This window comes from Rhinopithecus bieti, unplaced genomic scaffold (assembly GCF_001698545.2).
Source record: "Rhinopithecus bieti isolate Rb0 unplaced genomic scaffold, ASM169854v2 scaffold_3615, whole genome shotgun sequence".
NCBI lineage: Eukaryota > Metazoa > Chordata > Mammalia > Primates > Cercopithecidae > Rhinopithecus > Rhinopithecus bieti.
In genome coordinates, this window is record NW_016804369.1 from 1,314,097 (window position 1) to 1,331,836 (window position 17,740).

A 17,740-nucleotide genomic window follows, 5' to 3' on the forward strand; every position below is an offset into this window, starting at 1 on the left:
TTTTTTTTTTTTTTTTTTTTTTTTTTTTTTTTTTTTTTTTTTGAGACAGAGTCTTGCTCTGTCGCCCAGGCTGGAGTGCAGTGGCCGGATCTTGGTTCACTGCAAGCTCCGCCTCCCGGGTTCACGCCATTCTCCTGCCTCAGCCTCCTGAGTAGCTGGGACTACAGGCGCCAGCCACCTCGCCCGGCTAGCTTTTTGTATTTTCTTAGTAGAGACGGGGTTTCACCGTGTTAGCCAGGATGGTCTCGATCTCCTGACCTCGTGATCCGCCCGTCTCGGCCTCCCAAAGTGCTGGGATTACAGGCGTGAGCCACCGCACCCGGCCTGATGCTGTATTTTATTTGTCAAATATTCATTGTCACCCACCTCACCCCAATTTCCCAAGGCATCTCTTTTCTGGTTCTTTCTCAGGGACCAGTGGTTGACTACTGGTAAAAAGGAAAAAGCCAAATATTCACCCCTCATGCTTCATCCAACACAAAGAAATCACATCTCTACTTTGCTGCTTGTATTTTGGAAAAATTGCTTAATCCATTTTCAAGCAGTAACACACTTGGTGATAAACATATTTAAACTGAATATTTCAGCAATGAAAGACTGTGTTCCTTAATCATTTATGCAAGTTCTAGCTTCTTAACTAGGAGAGAAATAGTGGGAATGACATGTCAGGTCTGTAGCTACATTTTAAATAATGGGCTTCAAAACAAAATCCCTTTCTCTTCAGGAGGAAAAAAAAAAGACGTCTTTTCACAAAATCTGTTCCTTCTTGAGCTATTTTTAATCGATATCTACACCTTTGGGTAGGAAAATAAATCTATATGTTTGAATAGTGCCATTTCCAACAAGAGAGTGAGGCTCTGAGACGTGTTCTTTTTTATTAACAAAGGTGTTGTTAAATATCTGTCCCATATATATATATTTGATTTAGTCACTTTAGAAACCCCTAGAGAATGGCTGAGGGTTGTTAGCAGCTGGGTCTATAAATTGTAAACCTTCCCCAGAGCAAAGTGCCATTTGGGATGTTTGTTACTGTTATTTCATATGACATTTATTTAACCAGGAATAGGAAACTGTCTCCAAGAGTGGCGATTCAGGCCTGGTCCGACACCACGAAGGTGAAAAGCGAGTCAGGCAGGAGGTGCAGAGAATGAGGGCACACGCCCTGTCTCAGAGGAAAGCTGGGGCTCAGCCCTGCTCATCATCAAGAAGCCAGACACCCATTTTTTTCTATGTGATATCACCTAGACAATTTTTAAATTGGCGATTAATCCAAACTTTAAAACAGACTCTGCATGGGAAGAACAGAATCCACTTGTGAGCTAGATTCACGCTGCAAGCTCCTACTTTCCCAGCCTCTGGTTAACAGCTTCCTTGTTGTACCAGAACAGCCACCCGGCCTGCTTCATCCTGGTTCCTAGGGTTCAAGCAGACACTTCAGCAAGCTACTGTAAATACTGCAGAAATAATAACAGACACATACAAGAAGAACCCAGCTCTGGAAATATGATCAGGGGTTTATTGTAAACATAAAGAGAACAACCACTTACCATGTATATATGGTAATCTGTGTGGACTTTATAGAACAACTTAGAGGAATTTCCTCTTTTCTTATCATATACCAATGTTTTACCACCCCTTTACAAAACACAAGCGTTATAATTACTGCCAAGAGCACCCCACATATAAAACAAAAATATCTCAAACACAAATACATCAAATTTCATTTCATTCAAAAAATAAATTTTAAATGACAGACCAGAAATCACTCTAGGCTGGGTGTGGAGGCTCAGCCCTATAATCCCAGCACTTTGGGAAGCCGAGGTGGGAGGATCACTTGAGTCCAGGAGTTCAAGACCTGCTTGGCAACATAGCACATCTCTACAAAAAATAAAAATAAAAAAATAGCTAGGTGTGTAGTTCCAGCTACTTCTAAGGCAGGAGGATCACTTGAGCCCAGGAGGTCAAGGCTGCAGTGAGCCATGATCATGCCACTGCACTCCAGCCTAGACAACAGAGTGAGACCTTGTCTAAAAAAAAAAAAAAAAATCCCTCTTTAGCCTTATATAATTTTTAACAATCTAAGAAAAGAAGGAATCAGTAAAAAAAAAAAAAAAAAAGATAAACACAAATATTTTTTATTTCACCCATTCTTTAAAAAAAAATAACCAGAAATTGCCCCCTTTAAATTTCAAAGTTTTCCTAATTTTACTGTGTAATCCCAACTCTCCTACCTCACTGATTATATCATCCCTACACCTGATGCTCCAACCCAGACTATACTTTTAGCTCCATCCTATAAAAGGCTTCATAACCTGCCCTGATCTGGATTCAATGCAGCTGCCGATGCACAAGAAAAACGCATCTGGAGACTCTGCAGCCGTTCTTTCCAGCTATCTGTGACTCCCAAAAGACGCATGAGCACTTGGCACCATCAGGCACACATCAGTTCGGCTCTCTTCCACTACCGGGCACAGTCGTCCTGGGCATCGAAGATGCTTTAGAAAATTGTTTGCAAGTTGCTGTTGCACTGGGATAATTTTAGACAATCTGAGACTTCAACACTAAAAACATGTTCAGAATTGGTGACTGTAAACAATAAATGTAGCTTGAACTCTGACCCAGGCATGGTTTTATTTTGGCTTACCTGGATAGGATGCAGTGTGGAGGGAGTTGCTATAATCCTAATACTGTGGTGCTTAAACTTTGCTTAAACTTTTCTGTATTATTTTGCTTTTTGTCTTGGGAGGGAGGTGTTCTTCTATGTCTCTATTAGCCACATCTGGGCATCTCCATCATCATTATATAGCCCTTTACCTCTGCATGTGGCAAGAGATTCTGGATTTGCGAATAAAAGGACAATGATAAAGGTTATATGAGCAAAAAGGAACAGAGGCTTCAAAAAGATAAAAGGTTCTTTCTCTCTCATGTAAATACTACCTAGTGCTAAGCACTCCTAGGTTAGAACTGTGCCTCCAAGGCTGGGAGGGAGCCTGACCCCTTGCCTCTTCTTCCATTAATGTCCTTAGCATTCTCATACAACAAGGCGACTGCAACAGCTCCAGACATCACATTCCAAATCCACCCAGCAGGAAGGATACAAAGCCTTCGGAAGGATCCATCTGGAAGGTCCCATTTGATGCTTTAACATGCAGAGTCAAATGGCTACATCCAGCTACAAGGAGTACCAGGAAATGAAGTGTTTATTCCAGCTGGCTGTGTGCTCAGTGATTTCTGTTTGTTTGTTTGAGACAGGGTCTCGCTTTGTCGCCCAGGCTGGAGAGCAGTGGTGTTATCTCTGCTCACTGCAACCTCCACTTCCTGGGTTCAAGCGATCCTCCCACCTCAGCCTCCCACGTAGCAGGAACTACAGGTGTGCACCACCACGCCCAGCTAATATTTTGTAGAGATGAGGTCTCATCATGTTGCCCCAGGCTGGTCTCAAATTCATGGACTCAAGTCACCTGCCTGCCTCAGCCTCCCAAAGTTTTGGGATTACAGGCGTGAGCCACCACATCCGGCCCAGGTTTTTGTTGTTGTTTTGGGGTTTTTTGTTTGTTTGTTTTGTTTCTTTAAAGGAAGAAGAACAGGTATTGGAAGAGACCATCAGAAGGCTCCTCCATAGTCAGGCCCCACCCCTTTTTAGACACAGCTCCTGTTCTGGCAAGTCTCATGACTTACGGTTTATTATAGGAACAGGATTCAAGGGGTCGCCTCCCCATTCAAACTCATGATGGCCTTAAGGTCTATGCCATTTGGGGAAGACAGAGAGAAATGAACTGAGCTCTGAGGACAATAATTAAAAGAATCTGCAGGTAAAGCACATTACTATTATTAAGCACATGCTTTTATGTGCATTGGCTCTAGAAATCTTTACCACCATCCTCCCAAAAAGCACTGTCAGCCCCATTTCATCCATGAGGAATCAGGAGCCCAGAAGACTAAACTGCCCCAGGTTTCACAGTTAGGAGTGTAAAGAGCCGACTCCACACCCTGAAGCTAAGAGCAGCCTTCTTAGCTTCAACTAAGACGCTTCTCCCACACCCACCCGCAAAGGGCCTGAGATGCCTCTTGCCCAAACCCAAGGACTGGTCACTTTAATGCCTTTAATTTCTCACTTGAAAGACATAGTTTGATCACCCTGTCCCGCTGCGTGCCGGGCACTGTGGACAGCGTCCACCGTCCTCCCCGCAGTATGGACAGGCAAGCAGAGAGGTCTGAAAGAGGACACTCAGGGCTTTGGCTTAGCTTGTAGAATTTGGGGGTAGGGGGGCACAAAATGTTTTTAAATCTTTTGTGGAAATTATTTACCTTTTAAAATGGGAAGTTTTTGCATAGAAATCTCAACATCTACCTGTCCTCAGGAGAGAGGAAGATCCAGGCACCCGGAGCCCTCATTCCTGGATAGCGACTTTTGTGGGAGCTGAGGGGCAGCTGTCACTCCTAGCCAGGAGGCATCTCTCTGGAGCCCCTGCTGCCACCTGGCTGCTTCACCGAACTTTGCTTTGCTTGCCTGGCTTTGAGGGCATTTGAGTGTCTGACCCGTGGGAAGCGGGGAGCAAAGACACAGGTAGTTATGCTACAGGAAATGTCTGTAATTGCTGAATTTCAGGCTACCACAAGCCCCCTGTACCTGCTGCATCGATAAATAACTGAAAAGGACCTCAGGGCTATTCATCCGGTACCTTTTTGCCATCATTAAATTGAAGAGAAAATTGAAACAGTGGCTGGGATCTCTCTTTGATCTACAGCAAAGGAATGTTAATAACCATGTTTCTGGGGAGAGAGCTGATTAACACGGAACTTAGCAGTATTCCAGTAACAGCCATTGTCAGGAACACTCGTAGTAAGTTAATTTCTAACCAGCTCCTGAATGCATAAATGAGAGGATGATTTGAGTTGTCCGGCCACTCCCTGCTGGGAGGTGACAGTAGCTTGAGCTCTGTGGGCTCAAAGGCATATTTTGGGGGACACAAAGTGAATGATGAGGAGTTATGTCATCAAAAGCTTTGTTGTAAAACATATATTTTCAATCTATAACATCCTAAGAGCAGAGTTTGGTTTTAAGTCTCTTAATGATCGTACAGATACTAACAGTACAGAAACCACTACATCTCTTCTTCTTGGCTCTTTACGCATAAATGTTTAGTGGTTCATCTGTCTTAATCTATGGTTGTGTTGCAAGATTTCTGACTCGTGTTTCATACAAATAGTTCTAAACACCAAATCAGACAGACACTGCAAAGCGAGCTGAGAAACCTCTGATGATGGTCAGGTATGAGACATGTTTCTCAGCATGTTAACTGGGGTACCATAAACAAGTGATTGTAATATATTTCAAACATGTTGTATATGATCAATATATACAATTATTTATCAATTTAAAACGATAATAAAGTGATCCCAAAACACAATAGCTTACGTAAGACACAAGTTTACTTTCTTTTTTCCCCTTCATGTAGAGAGTCCTCCTGGGCTAATAGGGCAGTTCTGAAACTCCCAACATATGGCTTCCACCTCTGGATCCAAAGTGGCTGCCTTGGTTCCCACTATCACATCTACATCCCAGCCTGTAGGAAGCAAAGAACCCAGCAATACACATTTTGTCTTTTTAAAGGAAAGGCCTAAGTAGTACGTGAATTGTTTCTCATATCACATTGGCAAGAGCTTAATTGCAGCATGGCTTCACTGAGATCCAACAGAGGCTGGGAAATGTAATCTTTAGCTGGGCATCCATGGGCCCAGCTAAAATTTGGGAGTTAACCTATTAAAGAAAACATGAGAAAGGATCCTGTTTGGCAACTAGCAGTCACGTTTACACTACAGACAGGAGACCTTGAATTTTTTTAAGAAGTTCAAGATGCTATCCTTTCTGCACACAACCTTGTATGTAATGCAATATTAACTCTTGGAAAACAGGATGGAGGAGCATTCATGATGAGGTTAATGCCTCATATGATCCCCAATGTAAGAAAAGACATGTGAAAACATATAGCATAGTACAGGGTGAGTATCCCTTACCCGAAATGCTTAGAACCAGAAGTGTCTTCAATTTTGGATTTTTTTCAGATTTTGGAATATTTGCATAACACTTACTGGTTCAGCATCCCTAATCCAAAAATCCAAAATCTGAAAGGCTCCATTGAAAATTTCCTTTGAGCGTCACATCGGCACTCAAAAGGTTTCCAATTTTGGAGCACGATGGATTTCAGATTTTCGGATCAGGAGATGTTCAACTGTGTTTTAGACCATGGGCTCTGGAATTGGAAACCTTGTTTTGGAATACTGCTTCTGCTACTACCTTGTAGCAGTTTGATCTCAGACAAGTTGATTCACCTTTCCATGCCTTTGTTTTTTGTTTGTAAAAATGTGGTGGGGTGCCCATGGGGGTGCTGACTGATGGTACCTGGCCCATAGGATATCATGAGAATTAAGTAACATAATGCTTGCAAAGGCCCTAAAATTGTGCCTGGTCTCAGTCCCATCCTGCCTGTGCCCCAGCCAGTAGGAAAAGAGGAAGGGAAAAGGAAGCTCAGGTGTATTCCTGATAAATCCAGGCAAGTCACACAGCCTCCCCTCGAGGTGTGGGAGGCAGAGAAGTGGCACCTTAGCACTTTTTTTCCTTCTCAATATTCTGAGAAGGAGACAGGCTCTCTGTAATATGGCTCAATTCATGTTCATGATAAACCCCTAATCATATTTTCAGAGCTGGATTCTCCTTGCTTGTGTCTGTTATTTTTGTAGTAGTTGCAGTAGGTTGGTAAAGTCTTCGCTAGTAAACATCGCCCTAAACATAAAAATCAAAACATCATTCTGCTTCTCTGAGACAGTAGCTCCAAATTCTCAGGCTCTTGAAGCACTAGGATTTCAACATTAACGCAAGTGCTTTAGAGGAAGAACTGCCACCACATTTAGATGCACAGATCTCTTTGTAAAACTCTTCAAATGTACAACCCTGAGAGCCCCAGAATCGGTTTAAGTCAATTCAGAATGTGCAGATAAGTCACTATGGTTGAGCATCCATCTACCTTCGGAGGGTCAGAGGGTTGGTAACACTCTAGAAAGTCTCATGTTCAGAGACACATATGGTTATAAATATCATCTTAATTCTGCAAATAATGTTACTATTAATAAATTCCTTTGCGACATACAAATCATCCTACAGTATTCTTAGAACACTCCCATGTGCTGGTGTTGGAATTGCCTCTTTCCTCACAGGACCTATGTGTGACAAAACCAGAATGACATTCTGGGCATACGTGTTTTCATTGTAGGGCCCTGATGTGCGGAGGGAGTGCTGAAGAGAAAAACACAATTGGAAAAGTGGTCTCATTTATTCAAGATCTGATAGGTGTTTCCATTGGAACCAAATGCTCAGAACGTCTGCCCTTTGGAATATTTTGGTTTGAGCCCAAATATCTCTATTTGAGATTTATGGAAAATAAAGTCAGTGGATGGCACTAGACCAGCATGTAAGCAGGAGTAATATCCGTGATATTTAGCGACTGGCTAAATCCTCGCTCGCTGTAAGGTGTGTCCTCGCATATAAGCAAAGATCACTTCTGCCTGTGAGGCAGAAAGGGTCGTAAATTCTATCTGAACGTCTCTGAGCAAGCCACCCCATTCTAAATGATCATCACATCTTTGAGTAATTTGAACAGAGTTTGATTTCTTACGGTTGTTTTTTCCCATCCCGTTCCCTCTTCCGGCATTGAAGCACTTGAAATCCTAGATGATTCAAGAGCCCTGGAAATTGGAGCTATTATTTCAGAGAAGCAGGATGATGTTATGATTTTTAAGTTTAGGGTGACCTTAACTAGCAAAGGCCTCACCCACCTGCTGCAACAACTGCAAAAATAACAGACACAAGCTTTGGAAGATCTGGTAACTGAGGCCATCCCCTGGTGAGACCACCGGCCGGCATTTAGGGCTCACTCTGTGGGAAAAACTCATCTTGAAATCCTGAAACTACTCTCTGAGTGGAAGAAGCTCATTCCAGGAATGTTAAATGCAAACTTAATATCAAAACAGAAAAAAGCAAAGCAGGTGTCCCACCTCACGTTCACTCTGGGTCACAAATAGACACTAGTGGAGGTCACTGACTTATTTTTTAAATATTTCTCTTTTTTCAATTTTAAATTAACTTTTAAAATCTATTTTATTTTACTTAATGTTTTCAGACTTATTTATTCTCATAAATCCAGAGACAAAAGGCGGAGCACATGATTCTTTGCATGCCTTAGGGCTAAGGTAAGTCCATTTTCAGCACCTGTGCTGGCCATGTGTACAAAGCCCACACAATTTCCATCGCTTTTTCTTTCTCTTATCTTTGTTTTCTCTCTCCTTCCTTGGAAAGTATATTATTTGAAGTCTGTTCGGCTGAAAAGTGTGTCACTCCATTCCCTCGTATTAGCAGGAAGCATCCCCTGGGTGAACTGAAGATCCATCCTTTTCTGTCCTTCCCAGTCTTCCAGGAGGCTCACCCTGAAGTGGGGAGTGTTGAGGTGTGGAGCAGAGGAATGCAATTTCCACACCACTGTCCATACATGATGAGGAAGCCATTCTATATAAAATGTCACACTGAATGCACACAGGCAATTTTCTGAGGGATGGATCACAGCTTTCTGTCTAACTTCACTATCATCTATGGCACCAGCAATGGCAAACAAAGGCTAAAATTCAGCAGTGTGAATTTTATGAGGCCTGGGGGTGTTTCTTTAAGCCCACTCAGTGGCAAATTTATTGTTTTGCCATCGACGTATCATGAACTTTCACAACCATGAGCTTTCATATTAAAATTCAATTTTCTTAATTCCCTTGTACCAGCTGGGACCAGTGGGCTCCTATGGTGAAGATCACTGAGTGCTGCTGTGTGTTGCTGCCATCCTAGGGGCCAGGATTGCAGCAATGAGCCAAGCAGACAGCACCCTGGCCTTCGGGGAGCCCTCAGCCAGGTTGGTCATTCTCAGCCTGACATACTCCTTGCTCTACTTAGTATCAGACTCTAAGAACCACTGCTACTACCGAGTTCCCCTCTCAACTCTGCCACTAACTGGGTTTGATGTTTGCATTTATATAGCTTTAGGACTTGAGCTTTCTCATAGGTAAAAAGGAAACAATAAAATCTACCTCTGGGGGATTTGTAAGGATTAAGATACCCTGAGGATTACCTAGTACACAGTAGAAGCTAAATCAATGTTATTTCTTGACTCCAATCACCATCATTCCCTCACTTCCCAAATTTGTCAATGAACATTGTATGCACTCAGCCAAGTAACTTTTAGAAACCAGAGTCTGCTTAGATTTACAGCTTTCCTCATGTGGTGTTTGTGTGAGGGGTCTTTGAAATGCAGGCCAGAAAGACAGCCCCAGCCAGGCACCAATCCTTCTGGTACCTGGATCTCCAGCTTCCAGTCTCTAGAACTGTGAGGAAATACATTTCTGTTGTTTAAGCCACTCGGTCTATCGTATTTTTGTTTCAGCAGCCTGAGCTACCTTATGTAACACCTTATATGGAATGTATGTTGGCAAAAGGGACCACCTGGCTCTTTCTTGTGGTCAGTAGTTAAGCCAACTCTTTAAACCAAGTGCCACCATAAATATCAGATAAAAAATAACTTTATCACTCGAAATAGCAGTTTATGATTGGTGCACAGTTTTTTGTTTTCTAAATTTTAACCAGCCCTCTTCCCTTTCTTTGTAAATCAGAATTCCTTTTCCTCTGAGGCTCATGCTGCCCTGCCTCTTCCAGGTGGAGGGCTGGATACCCCCCAGCTTCCCTTGCTCCCCTGTAATGGGAGCTGCAGCAGCCCTGGGGCCCACATTCAACCTGCCTAGACCTGTAGAAGCTCTGGTTCCTCTGATTAAATCTAGGCTCCAATGAGCCCCTGTACTATAGGTGTGGAGTTGAACCTCCACAGCAGTGGCCCCATAAGGCCCAGTAGCAACACAAATGCTCAAGGGAGGTAACACTTCATGATGAGAAAGGGGCCTGGTTTTGTCACAAGGGAAAAAAAAAAAAAAACATACAGAAAAGGGACCTGTAATTAATCAGCTTCCTGAAAGGAGCGAAGAAGAACCTCCATGGGCATTATGTATAATGTTGTGTTTCTTCCCACACTCCAGGGGCATGAAATGCTCTTCATCCAACTGGATGGTTTCATGTTGCCATAAGAAATAAAGAGAGAGTGTCTGCGCGCGATGGCTCACGTCTGTAACCCCAGCACTCTGGTAGGCCGAGGCGGGAGGCCTAAGGTTGGGAGTCTGAGATCAGCCTGGCCAACGTGGTGAAACCCCGTCTCTACTAAAAATACAAAAATTGGCTGAGCGTGCTGGCACATGCCTGTAATCCCAGCTACTTGGGAGGCTGAGGCAGGAGAATCGCTTGAACCTGGGAGGTGGAGGTTACAGTGAGCCAAGATAGTGCCACTGTGCTCCAGCCTGGTCGACAGAGTGAGACTCTGTCTCAAAAAGGGAAGGGAAGGGGAAGGGGAAGGGGAAGGGGATATAAAGAGAGCATGAGAGGAACAGTGACGGCATAAGCTCCAGGAGCATCGGAATGTGACGGGCAAATTGCAGAATGGTGAGGGGCTGTGAGGCCACCAGGCTCCCTGCTGGTGCAGTGAGAGGGTCTGTGCAGGACACTGGGGGCTGTGAAAAGCTTTGCCTCAAATCAGGGGAAATTCAACCAAGAAAATGCCACTCCCCTTCCTCATTATAATTTCTATCCCCCTGCCAAAATGTGAACCATGCTACTCTGAAATTCCTTCATTTATTCAGTTTTGACCCTTAATTTATAGATATTAACCTTTTGGCTTCTTACAGTTGATCAAAGTCAGGAAGGAGGAGAGACTAAAGGGAAGTAAGTAGAAGATAGGAAGGAGAGAAGGAAAAAGAATGTTTTTCTTTGAAAAGACCTTCTCATGTTACCGATGGCATTCGAGCATCTCTGAATTCCAGAACCAGCTCAGCAGACAAGCTCTGTGACCTTGAGGATATTGTATCTCCTTTCCGAGCCTCTGTTTCCCCTCAGATAATGGAAGCATTGCACTTAGATCATCTCTAAAATTCTGTCTCTTAATCTACAGAAAGAGCGAAGTTTTATTTGCCTGAATCAAATGGAAAGTAGAAATAATATTTAATTCTCTTTCCCAAAACCTCAGTCCTATCCATTTCAAGAAGGGCCACTTTCCTCCAGAGAAATGAGTTACAAACCATCCCAGAGGTATCTGGCAAACCAGGAGAGAATTCCTGAGTTCATATCTGCTCCCTCCCAAAATTTCATCAACAGGACAAAGCATAACAGAGCTGAACGAGGTAGACGCCACTGGGGCAAAGAGAGGGCATGGAGACCACACCAGATGCCTCACCACACTTGGGGGAAGAGAAATGCTAATGAGGCAGGGACAACTGGGTTTCTGGAGCAATCCACAGCAGCTGGATCCTGCAGAGAAGGAGGCTGCTGCAGGACAGAGGAGGGGCCCTTTGAAGGCCCAGCCAAAAAGCCATCAGATGAGAGGGCAGGTTGGACAAGGCAGGACTCCGAAAACAGAAGAGATGGTTAATTAAACCTCCGCACTCAACCATCCAGACCCCTCAGACGATGCCCCCACCCAGGCATCCTGGCCCAACCACTCGGGGCACAGGGGATGTACACAAGCTTGAATATGAGGGAAACCAAGGGACTGAGATAGTGCAATCTCTGAATTCATCAACAGCTGGGGATACTAAGCTGTGGCAAACAGTAGGAATGCGGGTGGAACAGCGTATTTTTGTTTTCTCTTTTACTTGCACGGACTTCTAGAATTGGACTTTCCTGAAAGGTAGTTTATGAGAGCTCTTGCATTCTCAGTTTAACCTACTATTTCCTGTGATCTCACAAACGCCCCGGGATCAATTCCAAATATCAGATTAAAGCTCTGTGAGGGTAGGGATTTTGTCTTTTAAATACTTACATCTTCAAATGCATATTGTTTAGTTGCTTGCACAGAGTTGTAAGAAACATAAAGAATAAACCAATGACCCTCTGATCACCACTCAACCTATTTTCAAAGGAAATAATCAAGATTTTTCAGCAGAAGAGATATAGAGAGATACCTATAGATATAAATACAGATCATCAAACTGAAAGTAGAAGAAAAATCAACATGGATGTCTCAAGTATTCAAAAAGACTTTGGCCCACAAAACATTTAAGCCAAGTATGACTAAGCTTATTTCAGGGAGAGAGAAATCTGAACTACAGGATGGGTTGATTGACTCATGCAGTGAACAAGCATTTTGAGTATAAATTCGTGCCAGACACTGTGCCAGGTATGATGACTCACCAAGGAACAAGACACTGGTCTCTGCTCTCGTGGAGCCAAGATTCTCTCTGAGGAGTTGGCAATTGACATAAATAACAGGTAGCCAAGATAGGGAGAGACCTAGGAGAAGAGCCTCCCAGTTAGATGGAAGAGCCCTGGGCAGAAGGGAGTCTAGCATGTGTGGGGAACAGGGGAGGGCAATGAGGTGGGGACGCCGTGAGTGATGGGAGAACGACAGGAGATGTCAGAGAGAGGAACAGCAGCGCACGTGCTGAGCAACACAGAGGATTTGGGGTTTTGCTCTAAATATGGTTGCAAATCAGAGGGTTTTAATCAAGAATCAACTATTTTATTTTTATTTCAATAGTTTTCGGGGGGAACAGGTGGTTGTGGTTACATGAATAAGTTCTTTAGTGGGGATTTCTGAGATTTTGGTGCACCCATCACCCGAGCAGTGTACATTGTTCCCAACATGTAGTCTTTTATCCCTCACCCCCCACCCATCCCCCCAAGTCCCCAAAATCCATGATATCATTCTTATGCCTTTACGTACTCACAGCTTAGCTCCTACCTATAAGTGAGAACAAACAATATTCGGTTTCCCATCCCTGAGTTAATTCACTATCCTAAATGGTCTCCAGTTCCATCCAGGTTGCTACCACAGGAAAAGCAGCCATTATATGAAAAAGATACTTGCACACGCATGTTTATAGCAGCACAATTTACAATTGCAAAAATACGGGACCAACCCAAATGACCATCAACCAAAGAGTGGATAAATAGAACGTGGTATATGCAATATATACCATGGAACACCACCCAGCTATAAACGAAGGAATCAACAATTTCGATTTGTATACTTTGAAAGATTTTGACTGCTGATCAGAGAAGATTGCAGAGGGCATGGATTGAAGAAAAGAGACTACTGAGAAGTCTCTGACACGTGTCAAGCAAGAATATGATGGATAAGGTCAGAGTCCAGATGGGACCAGCAGGCAGCAGCCAGGGATTGGGACACACTGAGAAGACGTACAGTGTTGCCTACATTTTCACCCTTTAGTGACAACATAGGGAGCCACACAATCTTTTATCCATGAAAATTGCTCTATAACCTTTCTAAATCTAAGAAACCATTTAATTTTTCTATCATAGGGTCGTCTATTAGGACATCACTTCTTTCTAAAATCCACAAATAAGCACAAATCAGATTTTTTTTTTTTTTTGCACTAGTTATGGTATTATGATCATGAAGCAGGAAATGTCTCTGACCCCTTTGTGGAAGGGAACTGGAGTGCACAGGTACTAGCACTAGCGGGCTGCTACAGCGCCAGTAGGGATGGACTCCACTCGTTCGGTCCCACTGTGTTCCACCCTTTGCAGAAGGGGGAGCACAAGTGAGCAGATGCAGGAGCTGGGGTGAGTGCTTTTTGGTACCAGCAGGAGCAAAACTCTGTGTAGCCCTGAGGCCGCATCTAGGGGGGTGCCCACAACCCCTGAAGCCCCAGTAGGAGTGTTACAGTCAATGTTCTTTTAGCTTTGCCGTTGGTGGATGGCTTAAGTGTTAACAGCTCAGTGAAGGGTCAGCGTGGCAGCCTTTTGCACCTGCACCTGAATTCTTGTCTGGCCTCTAGGAGGAATGAGGTCACATGAACAAATTGGAGATAGTAAATGTGGGGGGTTTTATTGCCGATGAAAGTGGCTCTCAGCCGGAGGGCGAGCTGAAAAGCGTATGGAGTGGGAATATAATCTTTCCCCGGAGTATGACTCCTCTCCAAAGCAACACCATCAAGCTGTCCCTCTGAATTCAAGCTGCTTCTCTCTAATGTCCAACTGCTTCTCTTCTCCTCTGCTCCCTACAGGTGGAACCTGGGGTTTTTATGGCACAGTATGGGAGGCAGGGCAGGCCAAGGGTAGTTTTGGAAAAGGTAACATTTGAGCAGGAAAACAGGAATGCATGTTCTCACTTTGGGCCACAGTATGAGGCTTTTTGGCTTGAGGGTGGGGCCCTTACCAGGGATCCACCCTCCTCTGCTCAGAATTTCTCTGCCTCCTGTCCCTATCAGTCATAAGTCTGTTTTCTCTGCAAATAAACATCTTGTATCCTCCATAGCAAGCACAGTGTCTAAACCAGAAATATGTTTAATAGATGTTGTTTAAAATGCCTTTTAACAACTCTACCAATATTCAGGCTATCTGCATCTATAAATTGCTGCATTTGTTTTCAATGGAAAGAAATTGAAAGCAATTGTCAAAGAGTCAAAAGTACGAAGACCTTTAATATTTCATTTCTGATATCTCTATTCTAGTGACATATCTTTATTTCATTCTCCACTGGAGGTGTTGTAAGTTTCATGTCAATTGCATACATTTATTTAATTTCAATAGCTTGCATAATACTGCCCAGCAAGGCACAATCAAATTAGGAGTGCCTGGTCAGAGGCAGGGCAGACAAGAGAGTGAAATCAGCAGGTCCTATCTCATTAGAATCACAAAAGCCTACATTTTTATGTGAGTTGTGTCAGGAAGCATGGCCTGAAAATATATTGATCAAAAATAAAAAAGTAGGAATAAAACTATGGAAATATCCCTGCAGTCTGACAACAAAAGAGAAATGGACCTCTAACAATTTTGTGGGATAGATTAAATATAGCTCATCAAATTACATAATGTTTCATCTTTTTAAGATAAATATTGATTTTAAAGCAAAACAGTGGAGAATAATACAGCTATTCATTCTGACTCACTGTCAAGCAACAGAGGTGGTGAAAAAATTTTAAATGGCTTAAAAAGCTGTCATTGTCTTGAACTCTGACCACTTTAAAATACGCAAGAAAGATATTTTAATTGAGATTCGCTTCCCCCTCCAATCACAGATATCCTATTGCTTGGAAGGAAGACACAGAATTAACCTCCACAGTCACCAATCTGTGCTTCTCCACACATTTCCAGAACCAAGGTTGTGATTTTTCCAAATCCAGTTACTAAATGAATGTCCCCATTTCAGCCCAGCTTTGAGTTTGTTAGCTACTGATGATCCTCTTTGAATGTTGGCTGCAAAAAATCAATTTGAAAAGCAAATAGTCAAACAGCCATCAGCAGACTCAGACAATCCACAGATCTATTTTCCAGAAGGCTGTTTAACACACACACTCCTGTATTTCCTAAACATTAGGGCAAAGACCAAAAGAAGTTATGGAGCCTCCTCAGCTGATGCTGTCCCTGACAGAGGAAAAGGAATCCATCTTTTATTTCTCAAGAGTAACAATGTGAGGGGGCAAAGCTTTGGGGATAAGTGGACTGACTTCTCAGGGGGCCATTCACATTCCAAAGCAAATGTTTGAATTGCTCTGAGTGAAAGGCAAGAGAGATCCATGACTGATTCCGGGAGGGACCGAACACCCCAATGTCAATGATGCTCTTGCCAGGGCCAGCCCTGCTTAGCATGCATAGGTTGCTCTCTTGCTTTCCTTCTTATTGCGTTGGGGACAGTAGGGGATAGTCATTAAAAGCCCCCGCTCTGCAGTTCATGTCTAACACCAACCACGCCTCTCACCACTGATAACATCCTGAATAGGCTATTTCATCTCTGCGGGCCTTAACTCTCTCACCTGTAAAATGGGATCAATGTGTATGTACAGGGTTATTGCTGGAATGAGACAGAAAATATTAAATAAGCATGTGAGAGTAACTCAATCAATGTTAGCTATTTTTATAATCATTGAGTGTTTATTCCATGGATTGTCTCATTCATCGTCCAGTACATATCTACTGAAAACCTGGGAGGCACCAGGCGCTGTGCTGAGCATGGGAAACAAATGAGACACAGTGCCTCCTACAATGGGGCGTTGATGGTCAGGCAGTAAATACATCAATCCACCAGTAAATACATAAATAATATCTCCGATATGTGCTGAGAAAAGAAAGTGGTTCTTTCCTTGAGAGTTTTGTAAGAGGACTAACTTGGAGCGGGGGGTTCCAAAAAAAGTTCTTTAAGAAGTAAGTTTAAGGTGAGGACTAAAAATTGAACAGACATTATCAAAGGGAAGAGCTGGTGAGAGTTTACATTTGGCATGTTTTTCTGGCCATAACTTACCGAATTTCCATTTAGAAGGTATGGAAAACACAGAATAAAAAGAAGAAAACTAATGCCACCCATCATCCTACTACCAGGAGGGAAACTGGTGTTCCTTCTACTCAATCTTTCTTTCTGGGACGATACAGATTAGACAATATTATGTGCACACACATACACACTGATGACTAGACACGTGTATGTGTGCATTAAATACATCATTTTTAAATTAATATTTTTTATTCTCTTTTTTTTAAAGAAATATACAGGGTCTCACTGTGTTTTCCAAGCTGGTTTCAAACTCCTAGGCTAAAGTGATTTCCCACCTCAGCCTCCCAGAGTGCCAGGATTACAGGCGTGACCCACCTCACCCAGCCTGATCTTCATAGTATATCTTGAACAATTCCCTATGCCCTCAAGAATTCTCTAGTAACATAGAGAATATATTTGAAATTGGATCTTAGCATATCTTCCTGGGTTTTTTCCCCATGAGATAAATTCTCCAGCTGGAGGTGGGAAACGAAAGGTTAGAAATTTTTATTATTATTTTTTGAGACAGGGTCTCACTCTCTCGCCCAGGCTGGAGTGCAGTGGCATGACCATGGCTCATTGCAGCCTCAACCTCCCCGGCTCAAGAGATCCTCCTACCACCTCAACCTCACAAGTAGCTGGGACTACAGACATGTGCCACCACACCCACCTAATTTTTGTATTTTTGTAGAGATGAGGTTTTGCCCAGGCTGGTCTCGAACTCCTGAGCTCAAGTGATCCACCCGCGTTGGCCTCCCAAAGTGTTGGGATGACAGGAGTGGGCCATCACACCTAGCCAGGATAGGAATACTTTTAAATCACGAATCAGCATGGCCAAACTGCCTTTTAAAATGTTTGTGCCATTTTCCAGTTTCTACGTATCTGAAATTTAGGAGTACCCTTCTCACCCTTCTCCAAAACATGTCTTAAACTTCTCTTGAAAACGGCACCTAGTTGGCCCACACTACGTATTGTCGGTGTTCTAAAAACATCACAGACCTGAAACTTACTTTTCAATTCTGTCTATTGTGTTTTAGACACATAGGAACTTAATTTTTGTTTGTAAGTATTAAGAACTACCAAGATGTTGAAAAGGTGTTATTTTACACACAAATACATACACACACATACTGGATTTTTTAACTTATTCCATGGAGATCCTTATTCTTGAGTTTATACTGCAGTATTTTATTATTTTTTTAAAGTGTGTGGGTTTTTTTCTTTTTTTTTATTTTTTCTGAGACAGAGTCTTGCTCTGTTACCCAGGCTGGAGTGCAGTGGTGCAACCTTGGCTCACAGCAACCTCCACCTCCCAGGTTAAAGCAACTCTCCTGCCT

The 17,740-nt window shown here is 43.0% G+C and overlaps 1 protein-coding gene across 6 annotated transcripts in view; it reads right to left on the reverse strand.

The window, feature by feature from the left end:
* The window catches only part of TMEM132D (transmembrane protein 132D), an 865,119-nt gene that overhangs the window by 745,709 nt on the left and 101,670 nt on the right, over positions 1-17,740 (reverse strand). The gene's annotated exons all lie outside the window — the stretch shown is intronic.